The 23,402-nt window shown below is 38.8% G+C and overlaps 1 protein-coding gene and 1 pseudogene across 4 annotated transcripts in view; one reads left to right on the top strand and one right to left on the bottom strand.

Moving 5' to 3' along the window:
* The window catches only part of SH3D19 (SH3 domain containing 19), a 147,885-nt gene that overhangs the window by 21,845 nt on the left and 102,638 nt on the right, over nucleotides 1-23,402 (top strand). The gene's annotated exons all lie outside the window — the stretch shown is intronic.
* On the bottom strand, nucleotides 18,472-18,912 carry LOC138399047 (cysteine-rich and transmembrane domain-containing protein 1 pseudogene; annotated as a pseudogene).

Below are 23,402 nucleotides of genomic sequence, written 5' to 3'. Positions count from 1 at the left end.
CTGAACGCAGAAGCTTTGCAGTTGTTGCAACCACAGCTTTCTGTTATCATAAACTAATTTTAAAAATAAAGGTTAATTTTTTTACAAAAGCAAGGTTTTAAACATTTAAAAAGGAATCGGTGGCATATTGACCAAAACAAATCCTTAAGGATGAGGAAAGAGGGTAGAGGGTAATAGTAAGGAACATTGCAGTTACATGGGGGATTTGAACTTTCTATGTTAGGTATTTCTGTGATATTTTGATTTTTTCTTTTTAATAAATAGAAGTGGAGGAAAGGATTTTTTTTTTTTAAATGTTCTTGAGTGAAACGTTATTTGCTTTCCTCCGTAGGGAGACAGCAATCTTAGTGTCAGGATTAGAACAGGTTCCTTTGTGATTACTTATAATATTGTGGTAGTTCTATGAATATAGTGAATTCTTGGACATCTTGAAATTATATGAAAAAATGTTGTAAATGTGCATGAGTACTTTTTGGGGTGTAGTATTAGGGTGATGTGGAGAAGAGGGTCCATAATTCAAACAGATTCTTCTGATTTTATTTCGCTACTCCTGCCCTCTCTTCTGCACTAAAGACTGCTTACTCAGCATCTCTACGTGGATATCTTATAGGCCTCTCAAATCTAACATGTCTGTATTAGTTTCTTATTATTGTTGTAATAAATTAACCACAGATTTAGTGGCTTAAAATAATAGCCCCCTCCTGGCCTCTGCATATTCCCATGAGCGGTGGTGTGGGATTCTCTACTCTTCTGTTCTTTCACCATTTCCCTGCTCTCAGTCCTCCAATGGCTTCTCATCTCACTGAGACTAAAATTCAGAGTCCTCACAGAGGCCTAGAAGGCTCTGCAGGGCCTGGTCTCTGCTCTCTTTCTTTCTCATCTCAGTTTCTACCTTTCTCCCCTTTGCTCATAGTATTCCAGACACATCGACCTGCCTACTCTTCCTCACACGCACCTAGCATGCTCCCACCTCGGAACCTTTGTAGTTGTTCTTCTCTCACCTTGGAATGTACTTTCCCAGATATTTTCCTGCTTCCCTCCTTTATTGAGGCCTTTATCAAATGTCACCTCCTCAGAGAAGCTTCCCTGACAACCCTACCTAAGGAGGAATCCCCTACCCTGACACTCTTATGTACTCCTTCTGTTTTTTTTTTTTTTTTGATCAGACTTTCTGTATATGACATTATCACATGCATTTCTTTTGGGTCTGGTTATTGTCTCTCCCTCACTGGAATGTAAATTCCTGAAAGGCCAGCTTGGTGTTATATGTACTGTTGTGTCCTCCATGCCTAGAATGGTGCCCGTTACAGGATGGGCACTTAATAATGTTGGATGTACATAGATGTGCTATATTATTTGCATTTAGATTTCCCCAGAGGAGGGGCTATCACCTCATCCAGTATTGAGTGCTTCTGTGGGGTAAGATGCTGGGCTAATTGCCCTACCACTCCTGGGGCAATTTTTATGTCAGGTGCCCATGCCTGGTACATCCAACCAGTAGTGACCAGGATAGTGAGATCATATGATCCTCTTCTCTTGATATCTCCTTCTTTCTACTTGCATGGGCTGGTTCCTCCAAAAGCTTCAAGTTTCAACTCCTGGTTCATGAGAAAAATTTTTCCATATCTTATGCTGTGGAACAGTTGCTTCTTCCCATATTGAACTAAAAATCTAGGCCAATGATAGGAAGTAATATGTTGGCTTTCTTAATCTTTATGTCCTCATGCTGTGTCATCCTGGCTCACACACTCATGTCCTCTTTCTTCCACTTTGTTCATCTCTAGTTCTTAATTGTAGTGTGTCGTTTCTCCTTTGTTTTCCTGTCTTGTCCCTCCTTTCTCTCTCTTGTTCTCTCTCAGCTACCATTTTGCTTTGCCATCTGTGTCATTCCAGAGCCTCTTTAGCTTGAGTTCTAGCTAAACATTCTGAGAAACCCTTTAATGAATTACTTTGTGTAATCTTTTCTCTCCTTTGTTGCTTATGGCTGGAGAGGACTGAGGAAGAGAATTGCATTGGAGCATCCTTTCCATCCTTCATCCTTTTATTTAACTTGAAAACCTACTTTGTGCAAAACATTGTGTCAGGTTCAGTGAAAAGAACACTCAGGTTCTCACAGTACAGTTGAGGGACAAATAAGTTACTTGGATGTTAATTATTCATTTATTGAACAAATATGTATTGAGACTAGGATATAGTGGTAGGTAAAAACAAAAATTCTTATCTTCATGGACCTTACATTTTGATAAGACAGGCATACATTAATTAGACAACTATATAAATGAATGTTAAATTATAGCTATGTTGAGTTCTATAGAGGAAGGCTCCATAGTGCTATGAGAATATATGTAGGGAGGATCTGTTCTGGTCAGGAGAGACAAGGATAGCTTCCTCGAGGAGGCGAAGGGTAGACTGAGAGCTGAAGGCGCAGTAAGAATTAACTAGGCAAGGGCAGCAGGGGAGAGGGCACAGCATATGCAAAGGTCTGGTGCTGAGAGGGCTCTTGAAGCATTTGAGAAGGTTTTAGCATAGAGAGTAAGGTGGAGTGCTGCCAGATGAGGCTGAACAGGTAGGCTGGGGTCAGATTGTGCAGGGCTTTGTACGTCATGTTAAGGAATTTGGTTCTTACTCTATGAGCAACAGGATGCCTTTGAAGTAGTCGAGGCAGGAGAAAAGGGGAGAGGTATAAAAAATATTTTTATTTTTAAAACAGTAACCTGAATGCTGTAGAAATGGAGTTGGGTGTAGGTGTAAGGCATAAGAAAGGACATGGGAATGCCAGTCAGGAGGGTATAGTGGCAGTCCGGATATCACTAACCTGGGAGAGTTAAGGGTTAGCAAGAATTTTCAGTTTCCAAATCTACCCTCATTTTCTATTAAATGTATTTATTTATCAAAAAAATTGTTTTTTAAAGTTTACTTACCATAAAAGACACAGGTGCGGTAAGATTTAAGTTCATTCAAATGAGAAATAAATGATGACTTAAAGGGGTATGAATGGAATTATACCAGAAAATCCAGGATAAAGATAAGGACTAGAATTGGTGTAAAACTTAGTTCTGAGATCCTAGCAGCCTAGGCATAGACGGGAATAGGATAAGTCACATGAATGAATGTTTAATAAAGGAAGCATGAGATATCATCTATTCCTTGTTCTAAACTTTTAAAGCACTTTATTATAGAAATGACATTAAACCACCTGGATAGGTCCAGAGATTGTTGAAACCCAAGACCTCAGCTCTTGAGACCATAGCATTAATCCATTGTTGGTAGTAGGTCACATTTTACTTTTAAAAAGTAAAAATTTCAGAAAAATACATAGCTAAACTACATATGTGCATTTGTTAGCCTCCTTGTTACAGGTTGAGTGGTAGAGCGTAGGTTACAAGGAAAGTTTAAGATAGTAGAAGAGATGAGAAATATAGACCAGGTAAGAAGCCTTTGCTGCAACCCATGGGCACAAAGTGAAATATATTAGTAATTTCAAAATATTCATCTGTGATAAAAAAGAGAAATAAAATTAATGTCATGAGTTTTTCACTAAAGCTAAATTTATTCAATTGAATGACCTGCCCTTATTTTTCTGTTTTTAGGTTCTTACTGCCTTTTTTTAGTGTTAAAATAATCGTTCTTACATATAAAATGATAATGATAGTAGTTGGTAGTATGACTCTCAATCTCGTTTCTTTTTTTGTAACAGTTTCACTGAGATATGAGTCACATACTATACAACTCACGCACTTACAACATATAATTAAATGGTTTTTAGTGTATTTTCCATGTTGCGCAGCCATCATCACAACCCATTTTAGAACATTTTCATCACTCCCAAAAGAAACACCCCCGTTTCTTCCCAATCCTTGCAGCCCTAGGCCAACTAGTAGTATACTCTCTGCTTGTATGGATCTGCCTATTCTAGACATTTCATATACATGGACTCATATAATTGTGGCATTCTGTGTCTGGCTTCTTTCATTTAGCATACTCTTTTCAAGGTTCGTCCGTATTGTATCAGTACTCAATTCCTTTTTATGGCTGAATTATATTCCATTGTATGGATGTATGGATGTACTACATTGTGTTTGTCCATCCATCAGCTGATGGACATTTGGGTTGTTTCCATTTTTGGCTGTTATAAATAATGCTATGAACATTCATGTATGCATTTTATAGACATATTTTGGACGCAAAATTTATAGACGCAAAGTATAGACATATTTTGATATCTCTTTGGTATATACTTAAGAGTGGAATTTCTGGATCGTATGGTAACTCTATATTACTGTGGTTCTCAACCCCCTGGCCACAGACTGGTACTGGTCCATGGCCTGTTAGGAACTGAGATGCATAACAGGAGGTGAACTGCAAGCCAGCAAAGCTTCATCTGTATTTATAGCTGCTCCTCATTGCTTGCATCACTGCCTGAGTTCTGCCTTCTATCATCAGTATCGGCATTAGATTGTCATAGGAGTGAAAACCCTACTGTAAACTTCGTATGCGAGAGATCTCAGTTGTGTGCTTCTTATGAGAATCTAATGCCTGATGATCTGAGGTGGAGCTGAGGTGGTGCTAGTACTGGGGAGTGGCTGCAAATACAGATTATCATTAGGAAAGAGGTTTGACTGCACAATAAATGTAAGGTGTTTGAATCATCCCCAAACCATCCCCTACCCCCGGTCTGTGGAAAAATTGTCTTCCAAGAAACTGGTCCCCGGTGCCAAAAAGGTTGGGGACTGCTGCTATATTAGACCTTTTGAGGAACTGCCAAACAGTTTTCCAAAGAGGTTGCACCATTTTGGATTCCCACCTACAGTGTTTGGAGGTTCCAGTTTTTCTGTATCCTTGCCAATTTTTCTTGTTATCCATCTTGATTATAACCATTCTAGAAGGTGTTTCATTGTGGTTTTGATTTGCCTTTCCCTGCTGGCTACTGATGTTAAGCATTTTTTCATGTGTTTGTGAACCATTTGTATATATTCTTTAGAGAAATGTCTATTCAGATTTTTTGCCCTTTTAAAAATTGTGTTGTCTTTTTACTATTGAGTTACAAGTGTTCTTTATATATTCTAAATACAGATCCCTTATCATACATATGATTTGCAAATATTTTCTCCTGTTTCATAGGCTACCTTTCTACCATTGAAACATAAAAGTTTTGAATTTTGAAGAACTCTAATCTGTTTTTTCTTTTGTTGCTAATGTTTTTACTATTATATCTAAGAAAATGTTGCCTAATCAAAGTCAAAAACATTTACCCCTATTTTTTTTCGTAAAAGTGTTATAGTTTTAGCTGTTATATTTAGGTCTTAATGATGAGGCTGGGGTCAAAGTTCATTCCTTTTTTTTTTTTTTTCTTTTGAAACAGGGTCTCATTCTGTTGCCTCGTTGCCCGGGCTAGAGTACAGTCACGTGATCATAGCTCACTGCAACCTCAAACTCCTGGGCTCAAGCGATCCTCCTGCCTCAGCCTCCTGAGCAGCTGGGACTACAGGCACACACCACCACATCTGGCTAATTTTTAAAAAAAATTTTTTGTGGAGATGGGGTCTTGCCATTTCCCAGGCTAGTCTCTAACTCCTTGCCCCAAGGGATCGTTCTGTCTCTGCTTCCCAAAGTGCTTGGATTATAGGTCTGGCCACAGTGTCTGGTCCCAAGTTCATTCTTTTGGATATGGATATCCAGTTTGTTGAAATGACTATTCTCTGTTCATTGAATTGTTTTGAAACTAATGTTTAAAATTAATTGATCATAAATATAAGGGTTTATTTCTATACTCTCAATCCTATTCCATTGATCTGTTAATGTCTTGCCTTATGCTAGTACCACACTGTCTTGATTACTGTTGCTGTAGAGTAAGTTTTGATATCAGAAAAGTGTGAGTCCTTCAACTTTGTTTTTCTTTTTCAAGATTGTTTTGGGCGCCTTGAATTTCCATATGAATTTTAGGATCAGATTGTCAATTTCTTCAAAGAAACCAGCTAGGATTTTGATATGGATTGTGTTGAATCTATAGATTCATCAGGAGACTACTACTGTTTAAATAGTATTAAGTTTATTCCTAAGTATTTCATTCTTTTTCATACTGTTGTAAATAGAGTATTATTTTCGTAAATTTCTCCTTGGATTATCTATTGCAAGCATATAAAAATATAGGTACTTTTTGTATGTTGTTCCTATATCTGTCAACTTTGCTGAATGTATTTATTAGTTGTAATTTTTTTGTGAGGTGGAATTCCTTCAGATTTTCTATATATGAGATCATGTCACCTGTAAATAGAGATAGTTTTACTTCTTTCTTTTCAATCTGGATGCCCTTCTTTCTTTTTTTTGCTTAGTTGTCCTGGCTAGAACCTCCAGTACAATATTGAATAGAAATGGTGAGAGTAGACATCCTTGTCACTTTTCTGATCTTAGGGGGAAATTGTTCAGTCTTTTATCATTAAGTATGTTAGCTGTGGGTTTTTTATACATGTACTTTATTAGATTGAGAAAATACCCTTCTATTCCATGTTTGTTGAGTGTTTTTTTTTAATCGTGAAGGGTTGTTGGATTTTGTCAAATGCTTTTTCTTTGTCTATTGAAATATGAAAATATGAATTTTTCATATTTCTCTTTATTATTCATTTCTAATAGTCTGCTGTGATGGAAAATATACTTTGTATGATTTAATCCTTTTTACTTTATTGAGGCTCAATGTACACTTAAGAAGAAAGAGTATTCTGCTGTTCTCAGGACTCTTTCTGTTTTAAAAATTTCTTATGGTAGTAATTTATCTCAGACTAATTCTCCTTCATGTAACAGTTATAAATTGTGGACAACATAAAAGGCAACTATCTGTAGGCAGTGGAGAGTGGCCCATAGCAGGCAGAAACCAGAGTCAATGGTTGGAAGAAAAGAATGATACTTTTTTTTAAAAAATAGTTTTTCTCTGAAGCAGACCGTGGTCATCATCATACATAGTGTCTGGAACTTACTGGCTTGAGATATCAGAGGATAGAATTTTGTCCTATCAGAACAGTTGGAAAGTGAAGGGAGAAGTACTAGAAGGAAGAGCACCACAGAGAGGAAATTTGGGAATTCTGCATGTAAATGCTGCTCAGATCTCTGGCTGAACCCTGAATTATATACACATATTCAAGTTAGACTCTAAGCAGCTCACCTAAGACTAAAACAACTGCTACTGCCTTGCATAAGAGAAATCCAGTTTGGATTTTGATGTCAGCCAAGTTGACTGCCTGTTGAAACAGGAAATAGGCATTCTTTAGAGGAACATAACAATCCGTGTTCTCTATACCATATCACTGATATTGTCTAGGATATAATCCAGAATTACTAGACATTACAATAAACAAAGAAAACAAAACAGGAAAATATTTCCCATGATTAACTGGAAAATGTTACTCATGAGAAAAAGCAACGACCAGTGGAGAATAACTATGAGTTAATTCAGATTTTGGAATTAGCAGATAAGGATTTTAAAGCAGCTATTATAACTGTGATCATACATATAAAGGGAAATATAATAGTGAATATACAGGTGGGAAATCTTGGCAGAAATCTAGGTGGGTGCCACTGACTCAAGGTCTCTTACGTGGCTGCAAACAAGGTGGGCTGCAGTCATCTCAAACCTCGATTTGGGGAGGATCTGTGTCTAAACTCACTTATGTTGGCAGGCTGTGGGTCTTCACTAGCTGTTGGCTGGAGATATTAGTTCCACTTCAGCCTCTCTATTGGGCTACTCACCACATGACAAGTTGCTCCTCTCACAGCTTTGGCTCTGAGATAGAGTCAGATTGTGTTTGTGACCCAAAAAAGCTTAAGACAAAATCCCCTGACTAATACTTAGACAGTGATTTGCAAAAATAAGAAAGTTTCTAATACAGGGCCTGTCTCCAGCATTTATTTTCCCACCTCTGTACCCTGTCTCTAGTAGTTCCTTGGTCAAGAGTTCAGTATTACCTAGGGTTTCCTTCTGCCTTGCTCATCTTACTACTTTCATTTGTCTGTTGGTTCATTCATGAAGTCACTTAAGCATTTATTGAGAACTTGCCTGCATGTTAGATCCCAGGTAGAACTCACGCTTGTATGCAGTGTGCTGCTGTCAGTATCCAAATCTCACTGATGAGGGAACCTCCACAGACATAGTTATCGTGCAAGTGTAGGGTGGCCTGTGAAGGCCAGCGCCCCATAATAGCATCCTGGCCACCCACAATGCAACTTGAGTGTACAGGTAGCCCACACTCTAGAAAAAGAGGAGAAAGGGAAATGTGGCAATCTGAGTTCCTATTTCTCTGGTCCCCATATTATCATCATCAAATTCCCATCTATTCCTAGGACCTGAGCCCTCCCTAGACTCCATACCCTATTCTGTTCCAGTTCCACACTTAGCAGTCCTGGGCCCAAGTAGAGACCACTCACCTGATTGGAGATCTTTCTTTTTGGAAAAAGAGTGTAGACAAAACCCTTAGGAAGACAAACTGTATCAGTAATATATAATAGCACATCTCATATCTAGATTTAATAACAGAGAGGCTTCCATTATATTTAAAATTCCCAGATTGATATTAAAGGCCAAAATTTTCTAACGTCTTCTACTCATTACTGTGAGTCTTGATAAGACATATTTACCTGCCTTCTTTACCAGTATGCACGGAATGTAGTTTAACTTTTGCTTGATGTTTCAAGGCCATAATTAGGAATATCATGTGTGTTAGGTTGTAAAAACAATCATGCCGTCAGATACTTTTCAGTTTTGTAAGTTGTTTACTTTTGTGCTGTTTTCTTTAATTTGATTGGCATTTGGCAGTATTTGTGTATCTTTCTTCTTTGCTACCTGTTACCTTTTTGCTAGGCTTAGCATACCCTTTTAAATCACTGTGGGCCAGAAAAATAAATGAACAAGCTTAATCCTGAAATCATTGAACAATGTTTGCCCTTCTAGTTCCCTCTGCTTGAAATACTTTTTCCCTGGATCCTCTTAGCTAACTTACTCATCCCTTTCAAGTCTGCTCAAATGACCCCTTCTTAGTGAGGCCTTCCCTGACTACCTTATTTAAAATTATAACACCCCTCCTGCTCCTGCACTTTAGTTGCCCTTTTCCCTTTCATAGTATTTATTATTTTCTAACATCCTTTATAACGTCTACATTTAATATGTGCATTGATTATAAGTCCCACAAAGACAGGGATTTTTGTTTTGTTTACTGCTATATCCAACCAAGAGCATTGGAACGTTGCTGGATATATAGCAGCCTCTCAGGACTTTCTCAGGTCAAGCTGTTCGCAAGTAACATCCCCTGGGTGAAGTGTCATATTGTTCTATATGATGCCTTCTTGAGTCAAAAACCTCTGCCTCTCCCCTCCCAACCCTACCCCAGGGGCTCACCCAGCAGAAGGAACAGCATGAGGGCACTGCCAGCAGGGACTATATCTCTCTCCTCAGGATCAGCACTTCCTGCTTTCTGGCCTCAGGCTCCCAGGGACAGCCCAGCTAGGGAGCAGCCAGAGAAGGCAGCAGGACTGCTTCTCCTCCTAGATGGACTCCTCTGCTTCACCCCCTCCTCTCCTTTGATCTTAAACCCCAGCCTGATACTGAAAGGACCAGATTTCAGAAGTGCAGCTGCAGGACCCAGGGGAGGAACTGGGGCCTGAGGCGCCCCCTGCTGTCCTGGGAGAGCAGGGTGTCTGGGTTTCTGCCTGTGGAGGTGAGGAATGGCAGTTGGGAAGGGGTGCAGTTTTCTCCTGCTCATTTCATTGAAGAAAAAAGATTTCTTATTCAAATCACAACCATCTATGTGGGTATTCCAATGAATTTATGGCATTCATAGGCAATTTCAACTATTGGGTTAACTCATTTAAGTATAGTTTCATAAAAAGCCAGACCTCTGTTTGAGGTTTGCCTTCAAGTCATGATTGGAATAAAGTTAGCTTATATTAATTCTGCAGAGATCCCAAAGCTTTGGACAGGTGTTTCTGTTGACTTATAATAGGACCAAAAATCTGACCAAACATTCCTTTCCCTCTGATGGTCTTGTGGTTGTCCCACGTCTTTGAATTTTTATTATGTCACTGGACAAATCTGAAGTGCTGACTTATCCCCTTTATATATTAGTTAGATTGTGCACAGATTCTCTTGTTTTCCTTTTTGTTTAAATGTTTTGTAAAAATATATTCTGGTTTTGGTGTTTATGAAATTCAGTTTGAGATAAACTCTTATCAGACATAACTAAGGCACCAGTTCCTTATTCTGAAAATTGGAAGGTATAAGGAAAAAATTAATAATTATCCTGCTTTTAAATAGGAAGGTTAAAAGAAAGAATTAAATAGTTATTCTGTTTTTCCTGTATAAACTATAATTCAGAGTAACAAATTAGGCTTAGTTGTTAAGGGAAGAATCCCAGCTAATAAACGTGGTTGGATTAGTAGAATTAGAAAATCACTCCTGTCTGATTCCTGGCTGAGCATGACAGGCACTTAAGGGGGAGAAAAGGAAAATCACCCCTTGCAGCTCCTCATGAAATAATTGATTCAGGGAATGATTATTGACAGGTGAAAGCCTTAGACGGAAGGTTGTTGGAGGGCTTAGGCTGTTAGCATTTATTTGAAGCCTCTGATCAATCTTAGCATCACTAAAAGTGGGACAAGGCGTAGACACATGCCTCTGGATGTCATGTAATACGAAGCACACAGTAGCTCCTATGCAGTATTCTTGTCCAAAAAAGTGAAACCTGAATCTCTAAAGCTACTTTCTCTTACAGCAAATACAGGGGATAAGGAGTAAGTTAAATTACAACATAAGGAAGTAAATAGTCAAATCCAGAATATAGGACATTTTGTAAAGTTGCTGATCCAGTTTCCGTCATGAGTCAATGTTATAAGGATTAAAAGGGAGAGAAACTGCTTAGATTATAGGAAACTTAAGAGACCTAAGTGTGCATGGCCTTTGTTTGGATCCTGATTTAATAAACCAACTTATTCTTTTTTTTTTTATTTCATCTTATTGTTATGGGGGATACAGAATTGCAGATTACATACATTGCCCATGTACCGCCTTTCCCCCCAAGTCAGAGCTCCAGGCGTGTCTGATCCCCAGATAGTGCGCGTTGCACCCATCATGTAGGTATATATCCCTCCCTTCCCCAACCCCCCTTCCCGAGTCAGCACCTTCAAGCGTTACCGTTTCCCAAACGGTGCGCAATGCACTCATTGTGCAGGCATACACCCATCCCCTCCCCCACCCCCACCTCAGTCTGATATCCGATTGGTGTCGTTCCCAGATAAAACAACTTATTCTTAATCTTTTTTTTTTTTTTTAAGAGACAGGGTCTTGCTATGTTGCCCGCTGGAGTGTAGTGGCACAATCATGGCTCACTATAACCTCCAACTCTTGGGCTCAAGTGATCCTCCTGCCTCAGCCTCCTGAGTAGCTGGGACTACAGGCACACGCCACCATGCCTAGCTAATTTTTAAATTTTTTGTGGAGATGGGGTCTTGCTGTGTTGCCCAGGCTGGTCTTGAACTCCTGGCCTCAAGCAATTCTCCTGCCTCAGCCTCCTGAAGTCCAAATTGCTGGGATAAACAGATGTGAGCCACCTGTGCCTGGCCTTATTGTCAGTCTTGATGAGTGTGATAATGGCACTGAATTATGTAAGAAAATATCCCCATTACTAAAGAAAGAGTTGGGAATCTATGAGTCCTTTGTAAATCTAATCTAAAATCGTTTATCATTTCATGGAAAGCTCCTCTCCTTTTCAGCTCACAGTGCTATTCTGTTGTTTTCATGGGTGTAGCTGTATTACCTTAAGTAAGTCACCTCCTGCTTAAGGCCTGTATTTTCCCATTGTAACCTGAAGGCACTGGAAACATCTCATCATCTCAAAATTGAATTATGCATTCCTTATTTATCATCACACTCTATGTATTTGTCTTTTGCCTCCATTATACCGCTATTAATATTTTCTTATTTTTAGTTCAGCAATCAAGAAACATGTTGAATCTGCCATTGACTATGCCCTTGGCTCTTTTACAATAAGGAAGTACCAAGGAGTTAGAAGCAAGAGAGTGGCTTAATGACCACCCCAGAGACTTTCCAAAAGACAGATCTTACATATCTGCCTAAGATGTGGGGGCCGGGGGTGCGGATGGGATGAAGACAGCTCTTATAGTTTTCTGCCTCTCTTTGGCACAGGAGGACATCATTGGTATAATAAAAGTGAATGGAGTTAGAAGGCCTGTGGGAAAAAAAGGGAAAGACTATGCTTCCAAAAATCAAGGATGTTATTATTATTATAATTAATTGCAATTGAGAATTAACTTAAAGCTTTCTGAAAAAAAAAGGTATGCTATGTAGCTTATATCATCTGATAATAAGCAGTATACTCTTTAGTCAGGAGATAATTTTTTCCCCTTGGCAATAAATTCAATGAGTTTTTCACAATGTTGTAAAAAAGTACATTGGTTAACATAATAAGCAGTTTTGGAGAGGACTGAGAAATATTCTTTGTTTTTTATATTGCTTCTTAATAAATGCTGATACCATCATTTTTAAATCATGATTAAGTCATTTCTGTGAAGAGAGAAACTAACTTAATTGAACAAAAGTAGAACTTAGAGAAGATGCTTCCTTCCTCTTTCAAAAACCACCTGCTTCCAGCTGAGCTTTGGTAAGATCCAATTCTTTAGATGCCCTTTGAACTTTCTTGACATTTTATGTAAACTGAGGAACCTGGCTTGTGTTTCTGTGCCTATGGGAAGGACAATTCCAGAGCCAAATAAAAGTATCAAAGATCTCAAGACAACAAGTCTCATCTCCCCCTATTTAGAAGAGAATTGATAATACCTCAGAATAGAAAGCAAAAATAATGTTGGCCATAACACCCAAAAGTTAAAGTTTATAGGATACTAACATATATAATTTACATATAAACTATTATAAACCCTAGAGAAGGAAAGACAATTTAAAATATTTATTATAATCCAAGGTGTCCTTTTGATTCACAGAGTAAATAAATTATCTAAGAATAAACTATTATATAGAAATGTTAAATTAATTCAAAATAGTTTAACATATGTGGTCAGTTACATAAGTCTGACAGTATTACATTTGCATAACATTTTTATTCACACAGTGGCTCTGTGAATAAAGCATGTTTTTATTACCATTTTATAGATGAGAAAACCGAGGCCCTTGGAGGTTAAATAACTTAACTAATTATACTATTCAATAGCAAGCTGGGCATCATGTCTATTTCCTAGTATAGTAATCAGATTCAAACCCAGATCTTCTGATTCATCATTTCGGAATCTTTCCCTCCATGCTACAGCAGCCTTCCAAGTTCAGGAGACTTCATTCATTCATCCAGCAATCATTTTTTCAGTACCCACACCAGGAACTGTGCTAGAATAGAGGTGTGACAACATAGAAAAAGCCCCTGTCCTCACAGAGCTTATATTCTAGTTGTAAGTCAGATCATGATAGGTGATGTGGAGAAAAGTAAAACAGGATCAGGAAGATAGGGATGCCAGGGTGGGGCATAACTTTTAAATAGTATGGTCAGGGAAGACATCACTGAAGTGATTTCTGAGCAGAGACCTGAGGTAAGAGAGGAAATGGGCCAGGTGCATAACTGAGGGAAGAGGGGTTGAAGCATAGAGAACAGCAGTATAAAGCATCTGAAGCAGGGATGTGCTTGGGACATTTGAGAAACTGTGGCTAGAGGAGGGTGAGTGAGGGGCTCCAGAGATCAGAAATGAGGTCAGACAGGGAACAGGGGCCAGATGATGTAGACTCTTATAGTCGATTGTGAAGACTTTGGTTTTTATTCTCCATGGAATGGGAAGATTTTGATCTGACTTAAAGTTTTAAATGAATCACACTGGCAACTGAATTAATAATGGTCAGGGATAGAAGCAGGGAAACCAGGCAGAAAACTGTTGTAATAATCTGGGCAGGAGGTCATGGTGGATTTAGACCAGGGCTATAGAGAAGTGGTAAGAAGTGGCAGATTCTTGGCCAAAAATATATAGAAAAAATTAGCCGGGCATGGTGGCACATGCCTGTAGTCCCAGCTATTCGGGAGGCTGAGGCAGGAGGATTGCTTAAGCCCAGGAGTTTGAGGTTGTTGTGAGCTAGGCTGACTCCATGGCACCTCACTCTATCCCGGGCAGCAGAGTGAGACTCTGTCTCAAAAAAAAAAAAAAAAAAAAAGTGGCAGATTCTGGTTGCAGTTTGAAAGAGCCCATGAGATTTGCTGATAGATTGAATGTGGATGTGAGAGAAAGAAAGAAGTCAAGGGTGACTCCAAGGTTTTTGGCCTAAGCCATTAGAAGAGTAGAAGCACCACTTGCTGCAGTGGAACATACTGTAGGAGGAGCAAGTTTCTGGAGAGAGAGGAGGAGCTCATTTGTAGGCCTAAGTTTGTGGTGCTTGACAGATGTCCAGCTGGAGATGTCCAGTAGGCAGTTGAATGTATGAATCTGGAACTTAGGGGATTAGCCCAAACTTGGGCTAGATTGAGGTGTCATCAGCACGTAATAATATTTAAAGCCATGAGATGAGATAAGGTCACCTAAGGAGTGAGTATAAATAAAGTCCACTGTGGATTCTGAGGATTAATCCTTCCTAAGTTTAGATGAGATAAACAAATGAGAGACTGAGAGGATAGCAGTGAGGTAGGCTGAGAACTGAGAGTAGTAAGCCAAGTAGAGAAAATGTTTCAAGGAGAGTGTGATCAGCTGCCAAATGCCATAGTTGACTGAGAACTGACCACTGTATTTAGCTTCATGGAATGGGTCCAAGAGGAGGTAAGAGGGGTGCAATTTGAGATTGAAACGGTAGTTATGCTGTAAAGGAAAGCAGATAAACAGTGGCCAGAAGAGGCTGGGTGACACAGAGTTTTTTAGTTTTGTTGTTTTGTTTTAAGATGGGAGAAATTACATCTTATTTATGTGCTAATGGAATTATCCAGCAAAGGGGGAAATTGATAATACAGGAAAGAAAGCAGGAGCATTGCTGAAGTGGTGTCCTTGAGCCAGGGGACAGAACCTAACTCACTAGTTAGGGGATAAGAAGCTTAGATTGGAGCACAGATGATTTTTCATACAGCAGGAACAAAGGCAACTATGTGGGCACAGGTGCCAGTTAGTAAGAGATGTGGTGGTAGAAGTCATCTGCTTATTTTTTTCTGTTTCCTCCGTGAAATGTAGAAATTACCCTTTGAGAGTGAGGATAGGAATGGAAGTGTGGAGGATTTAAGGAGAAGTGCGCTAGCCATGTGGGAGTGTGGGAGATGAGTGGACTAGGGAAGTAATAGTGTGACTGCTGGGCAGCTGAAAAGATGCACTTGAACTTAAAGTGAAATGGCATCATTTTGTGTTCACCAGTGGTGTTCAGCAACATGCAGAGGCATGTGGAGGGCAGAGGGTTGGCTACAACCAGGGTGAGGTTTTCTGAGGTAGGTATGATTAGGGGGAGGGGCAAGGGAGTGATTATAATGATAAGTCATGAACTTAAGCTGGAAAGGAGGAAAGTAAGAAATGAGGGGGGTGTAGAGAGTAAGGAAATGTAAAATCAATGGATTGTTAATCCTAATGAGGTTGAATTTGGAATTGGCATTCTTGTTCTGAGGAGTTCAAGAAAGGTAACAAATGGGTTGGGAAGATAGGATGCTTAAAATTGAGATTATGGAGAGCATACAGTTACTGGTGATAATAAGGTTAGGAAGACCGTGGAAGTAGTGCCTGAGGTCTGGTAAAAGATCATTTAATCCTAAAGGCAGATTGTGGTGGAAAGGCAGTGAATGTTGCGGGAAGGAGGGGAGTGGGACTTCTCAGGAGCGTTCTGCCATCTGTGCTCCCCCTCCCCGCCAGGGCCACTGAAACTTGAGACAATAATGGATCCCTCAGACAATGATCTTTGTTGACTGATCCTCAACTGGAGATTTATCCAGCCAAACTGTGCTATTTTTTTGGCCACGGTTTTCAATTTGGTTCACAAAACCATGCTGGGAGACTTTGTGTTAAGGCTTGTGCGCTCATGACCGGAGCAGAATGCCCTTGCCCTCCAACAGGCAGATGGAAAGAAATCTGAGAGTTAATAGTTATTATTAGAATATTAATAGGCCTGACACCCTCTTCTGTTGCTGTCTGCTGGGTATAATATATGGTTGGGATTTTTCTGTACAATTACTGAAAAAATTTAAACAGTGGAGAAATGTATGAAGTAAAATAGAAAATTTCCTTCCTCACACTCTCCACTTCTAGCCCCTCATGTATTGTTTGTGAGCATCATTCCAGATCTCTTTCCTGGTCTTTTCTTCTCTTTCTCCCTATCCATATGTATTTGTGTGGGGTCCATATATACATATCTGTGCATATATATATATATTTTTTTATTTACTTACATTCCCCCAAAAAGTGAATTATTCTATATGCCATTCTATATGCAACTTAAATTTTTTAATTCAAAATCCTTCCATGCCAGTGTATACTGACTTGATTACTTTTCTCTCTCTCTCTCTTTCGTTTTTTTTTTTTTTTTTTTTTGAGAAGCAGAGTCTGGCTCTTTTGCCCAGGCTGGAGTGCAGTGGCACCATCACACAGCTCGGTATAACATCAAATTCCTGGGCTCAGGTGATCCTCCTCCTCAGCCTCCTGAGTAGCTGGTACTATAGACGCATACCACTGTGCCCGGTTAATTTTTTACTTTTTTGTAGAAATGAGGTATTGCTATGTTGCCCAGGCTGGTCTCAAACTCGTAGCCTCAAGTGGTCCTCCCATCTTGGCCTCCCAAAGTGCTGGGATTATAGGTGGGAGCCACTGTGCCTGGCCTCTGACGACTTTTCTCTAGAATAGCTGCATAACATTTCACATTCAGAAGTAGCATAACTTTAAAATCATGCCCATGTTGATGGACACTTAGGTTTTCTTTATTTTTTCCTATTATAAATTATACAATTATATACATAGAAGAATATACATATATATGTTTACCTCTTCTTGTGTACTTATGCGATTGCTTTGACATGGAATTCCTAAAGAAAGGGCAATGTGGATTTTAAAGTCTGATCTCTATTGCTACATTGTCCTCCGAAAATATGGCACCAATTTACAGTGATAGAGAGCATCCATTTTCCCACCTGCTCACTCATACTGATTATTTGTCTCTATTCCCGCCCCCTCCGTTTTGACCAATCTGATAGGACCATTAGGAGAAAATATTTTAACGAAAGTGTATGGCACTAATTTGGGGGGAATAACTGAAATTGGAGAATAAGAAAAATGGGAAGGTATTTCATTCTTATTTTTTATGTAGAAGATAGAATATTAAAATTTCTCCAAATTTTAAGTTAAGACTTAGCTTGAATAGAGATGGCCTTAACTAACTCCTTATTTAAAGAGTATAGTGATCAGGGGCAGGGATAGAGAGTAATGGAAGTCATCAAAATAATAAAAGAGGGCAGATCTAATTTCTGTTCTTTTTTTTTTTTTTTTAGGTTTGGACAAATTTATTGGAACTTACAGGGTGTTTTTTTTTTGAGTCAGAGTCTCACTCTGTTGCCCGGGGTAGAGTGCAGTGGCATCAGCCTAGCTCACAACAACCTCAAATTTCTGGGCTCAAGCAATCCTTCTGCCTCAGCCTCTTGAGTAGTGGGACTACAGGCATGCGCCACCATGCCCAGCTAGTTTTTTTCTATATATATTTTTAATTGTCTAGCTAATTTCCTTATATTTTTTTAGTAGAGACGGGGTCTCGCTCTTGCTCAGGCTGGTCTCGAACTTCTGAGCTCAAACGATTCACCCGCCTCAGCCTCCCAGAGTGCTAGGATTACAGGCGTGAGCACCACGCCTGGCCAAAACTTACAGGGTGTTAGCCGAGAAAAATTATTCTGTGGTTTTTTACATTTTGCCACTACCTTGAATGTATAATTTAAAATCATAAATATATATTTCATAACTAAGCCTTTGACCAGTAAAAGAAATCATTTAGCACATTTGTTTTTTTTTTTTTTTTTTGAGACAGAGTCTCACTCTGTTGCTCAGGCTAGAGTGAGTGCTGTGGCGTCAGCCTAGCTCACAGCAACCTCAAACTCCTAAGCTCAAGGGATCCTCCTGTCTCAGCCTCCCGAGTAGCTGGGACTACAGGCATGTACCACCATGCCCGGCTAATTTTTTCTATATATATTTTTAGCTGTCCATATAATTTCTTTCTATTTTTAGTAGAGATGGGGTCTTGCTCTTGCTCAGGCTGGTCTCGAACTCCTGAGCTCAAACGATCCGCCCACCTCGGCCTCCCAGAGTGCTAGGATTACAGGCGTGAGCCACCACGCCCGGCCAGCACATTTGTTAAAGATCAATAAGAAACGTATTTCGAACATCAAAAAGATCAAGGTCAAGTCACTGAATTAAATGGCAGAAACCCCCACTAATCTAGATTCCCATAGTGCTGAAAATAGAGGTTTCTGTGCAGAGCTAGTCATTTATTACAGCAATCAGAAGAGATAGGGTCTGGCACACCTATTGGAGGTGGCGGCAGAGCTGGCAGGACAGGAGGGCTGGCCTGGTCAAGTGAGCATGTCCCAGAGACAGCAACAACACAGGGCAGTCCAGCAGGCTGTAAGGCAGGTGGATGGTCCCAGGTCATCTCTTCTTTGGTCTTCCACCACATACACTGTGGTTTTAGGAGGCTCCTGAGGTCCACCCTGCCAACCATACTGTGGGTATCCTTGGTCGGGGTACCCCTGAGGAGATGGGTAGGGCCCGCCTATAGGTCCTGGACCCAGTGGTTGTTGTGGATAATGTGGGTATGGGGCCATTGGACCAGGGCCAGGATACGGTGGCGGGTTCTCTTGGTTCATTAGGGACCTGCCAAGTGCACCTCTCCTCTCCCCGAACCGGCTGGATAGTGGTGGGGTCGGGAACTGAAGAGACCACACTACACTGCACTAGACTTGCCGCACCTGCCTCGGAGCCAGTGAGGAGCCACCGAGCGTCTGACCTAATTTCTGTTCTTTTACTCCTGAAAATTTTGTTTCTGAAACTATTTTTTTATAGGAAGTTTATAAAGATTGTAAGTTCTATGCTAAACCTTTATAAGGTATTGACTTCAGATTTTATCTGAGTTTAATTTTGAGTTTCTGGTGACTAAATTAGAAAGAAATTTTATATCAGTAATAAGGTTTTCAGATCTTTAAACTTTGACCTATTTTGGAAGGAGAGATTTGTAATAGTACATATTTAATATATAACAGTACAGATTTAGATCTAGTAATGTTTTTCATTTTCTCATGTGTATTCTGTACAGAATCTTATATTTATGATCTCCATCCGATTAAAAGTCATATTTCTTTTCTTTTTCGTTTTTCTATTTGTAGAGATGGGATTTTGCTATGTTGCCCAGGCTAGTCTTGAACTCCTGGCCTCAAGCAACCCTCTGGCCTTGGCCTCCGAAAGTGCTGGGATTATTATAGGCATGAGCACTACGTCCAGTCAATATTTCTTATTGATGATAACTTTCTAATACATTTTTCAGGGAATCATTTGAAAACAAATCTTAAGTAGGAAACTAGAAGAGCCAAGTATAATTCTTTTTCTTTTATTTAACTAAGAAAATATTTTTAAATATTGTGACTTTTATAGATGTAATGAATCTATGTCTAGCATGAAGGATATGGACAGACTCTGAATGTATGTGTATGTGTGTTCTGGATACCTTTATTGTGAATTCACATTTGTCAGCACAATAATTACATACTATTGAGTGCTTTATAGTTGGGCATTCATGTAAGTACACCACTGTTGAAATCTCAAAACAATCTTGCAATATGCACTTAAATGTTTTTGAGGCTCACTTTATGTCTTTGAGTAGACTATGATAGAAAAGTAACAGATGGCCAACGAGGACATTGAGTTGACAAGGGAAAAACTTGATTTAGTTACTTTAGTTCCTGAATAAAAAAAATTTAAATTAGTATAAATTCACTTTAAGAAAATCTTCGGAGTATGTTTCCACTGAAGTGTTTTGTTTGCATTTTGTTTTGTTTTGTTATGTTTTTTCAGGAGGCTGCTAGGCAGGGACAGGGGAGAGAAAGAGGCAAGAGCAAGAAGATGGACACCTACCTAGTGGTTGGTGGACATGAGATTTGAACCCATGTATGTGGCTTCAAAGTCCATGGCTCTTTCCACTTCTCCAAGCGTCTGTTTTCTGTTGAGCTTTATCATTGTAAGAATTTCTCAATGCTCAAAGCAATTTTTCCTAATAATCTTAGATCTAATAATGTTACTGACTGGATTATGCATGTTAGAACATGTAAAAAATATTTTCTTGTTAAATTAAGTTTAATGTCATACTTAGTGTTCCTTGTTGTATGGGGAGAGCTTTGAAGCAAGGATCAGAAATCAAATGACACTAATGCTTCCTAATTAGAGAAATCTCTATTCAATGCTAACTAAAAATATTTGGCTGATCTTGTAATCAGCTGTGCTTAATGCTAAGCACTAAATTTTGAATATTATGGGTAAAACATTTTGTCCATTTCAGAAATAGCTAGACTTTTTCCAGACTTTCATTAGGAAAAATAAAAAGAAGAAATTAAGAAAAAGTAAGACATTTAGAAAATCTTATAGTTTAAAAGTTTGATTAACATGAATAAAGAAAAATGGCAATTTCTGATATGTCTGGAAGCAGGGTGGTTCTTGTGGTCCTATTTTAATATTTGCTTTGTATTGCTTGCTGCCAATAGGGTTGCTAGGAATATATGTTTATGGAAGTCTCAGTACTGATCACAGGAAAATGAGAACAGTCATACTATTTGTTTTTTTCATAAGTACCAGGTAGCTTTAATGAGCTAAAAAAAATTATACTACTTGTGCACAGTACTACATTAATTTCTTAAAAGTAAATATTTTAAAATATAGTCACATGATATGCAGTACATGTCCAAGATTTGCTTCTACCATCTTATTTAATTCATATGAAATAAACATATCTGTTTATATACATTAAGGTTATAGAGTTGTACTATTAAAATGAAAGAGCTGGAGATGGCAGCAGGGATTGACTGCAAATGGCACAAGGGGTGATGGGAACGTTCTAAAATGTTCATGGTGATGGTTGTTCAACTGTATAATTTTACTAAAAATCATCAAATTGTACACTTCAAACAGGCAAATTTTATGGCATGTAAATTACACCTCAAGAAATCTGTTTAAATTTTTTAAAAAATGAAATGGAAAATATGTGAACATTGCTGACTCCAGAACTCATAGAAAATCTAAAAGAAGTCATTACTGATGAAATATAGAAGTTGTCAAAGAGCTACTCTCCCTTCCTTCTCCTTCAGGAGTTTACAAGGAAATTCTGTCACTTGTAGAAGACTGAAACAGGACCCACAGCTTTCACCTCTCACAAAAATCAAATCACGGTGGATAACAGACTTAAACCTTAGGCGTGATACAATCAGAATTCTAGAAGAAAATGTAGGAAAGACTCTTACAGACATTGGCCTAGGCAAAGAATTTATGAAGAAGACCCCCAAGGCAATCACAGCAGCAACAAAAATAAATGAATGGGACATGATTAAATTAAAAAGCTTCTGCACAGCCAAAGAAACAGTCCAGAGAATAAACAGACCACCTACAGAATGGGAAAAAATTTTTGCATACTACACATCAGATAAAGGACTGATAAGAATCTACTTAGAACTCAGGAAAATCAGCAAGAAAAAATCAAACAACCCTATCAAAAAGTGGGCAAATGACATGAATAGAAATTTCTCAAAAGAAGATATAAGAATGGCTAACAAACATATGAAAAAATGCTCAACATCCCTAATCATCAGAGAAATGCAAATCAAAACCACAATGAGATATCTCTTAACCCCAGTGAGAATGGCCTTTATCAAAAAATCCCAAAACAACACATGTTGGCGTGGATGTGGAGAGACAGGAACACTCATACACTGCTGGTGGGACTGCAAACTAGTGCAACCCCTGTGGAAAGCATTATGGAGGTATCTTAAATAGATTCAAGTAGACCTGCCATTGGATCCAGCAATCCCATTATTGGGCATATACCCAAAGGAAAAAAGGTCATTCTGTAACAAAGACACATGTACCCGAATGTTTATAGCAGCACAATTCACAATAGCAAAGATGTGGAAACAACCCAAATGCCCATCAATACATGATTGGATTAGTAAGCTGTGGTATATGTATGCCATGGAATATTACTCAGCTATAAGAAATAATGAAGATTCGACATCTCTATGGTTCTCCTGGAGAGAGTTGGAACCCATTATATTAAGTGAAGTATCCCAAGAATGGAAAAACAAGCATCACATGTACTCACCAGAAAATTGGTTTCCCTGAACATCACCTAAATACACATCTGGGAACAACACCAATCGGATATCAGACTGAGGTGGGGGGTGGGGGAGGGGATGGGTGTATGCCTACATAATGAGTGCATTGCGCGCCATTTGGGGAATGGTAACGCTTGAAGGTGCTGACTCGGGAAGGGTGGGGTGGGGAAGGGAGGGATATATACCTACATGATGAGTGCAACGCGCACTATCTGGGGAACAGACACGCCTGGAGCTTTGACTTGGGGGGAAAGGCGGTACATGGGCAACGTATGTAACCTGCAATTCTGTATCCCCCATAACAATAAGATGAAATAAAAAAAAGAAATAGATCACTTCAGTGCCATTTTAAACTGTTCTAGAAAATGGAAAATGAAGAGAGGTTTCCAAATTCCTTTTTATGAAGGGAAAATAACATAGATATTCAAACAAAGAAAATATATTTCTCTTAAAAGAAAACTGGAGACCAATTTTGCTCATGTACATTGAAACAAAATCCTTGAAGAAAAATTATAAAATAGAATCCAGTATCACATTTGAAAGTAACATACAAAATAGCAATATAGTATAATATAATGCTAAAGAGTTTGGTCCCTGGAGCTGTACTGCTGGTCTGGAATCCCAGCACCATCACTTTCTAGTTCCATGACTTTGGGCAAGTTACTGAATTTCTTTTCTCATCAGTAAAATGGGACCAGTAAATAAGAGAACTTATTTCATAGAGTTCTTATGAAGGCCAAGTGAGTAAGGCACTTAGGTAAGTGCCTGACACTCATGTATTTTGAATATGATAATAACTGCATAGTAAATAAACAAATTATAGAGAGTCCAAATTTATTTTGTGATACTTCTATTGTTGATCATTTAGATTTGCTATTGTAAAGAACAGTGCAGTAAATATCTTCATGTGGAAATTTTCCTCTCCTTTCTATTTCCTGAGGATAAGTTTTTAGAAGCTGAATTTTGGAGAAAAAGCCATAAACTTTTTAAAGGCCCAAACTTCTTTCCAGAAAGATCATACCCATTCCTACCAATGGTAGCTAAGGA

Source organism: Eulemur rufifrons, chromosome 18 (assembly GCF_041146395.1).
Source record: "Eulemur rufifrons isolate Redbay chromosome 18, OSU_ERuf_1, whole genome shotgun sequence".
Taxonomy (NCBI): Eukaryota; Metazoa; Chordata; class Mammalia; order Primates; family Lemuridae; genus Eulemur; species Eulemur rufifrons.
This window is presented reverse-complemented; position numbering and strand designations above follow the sequence as displayed.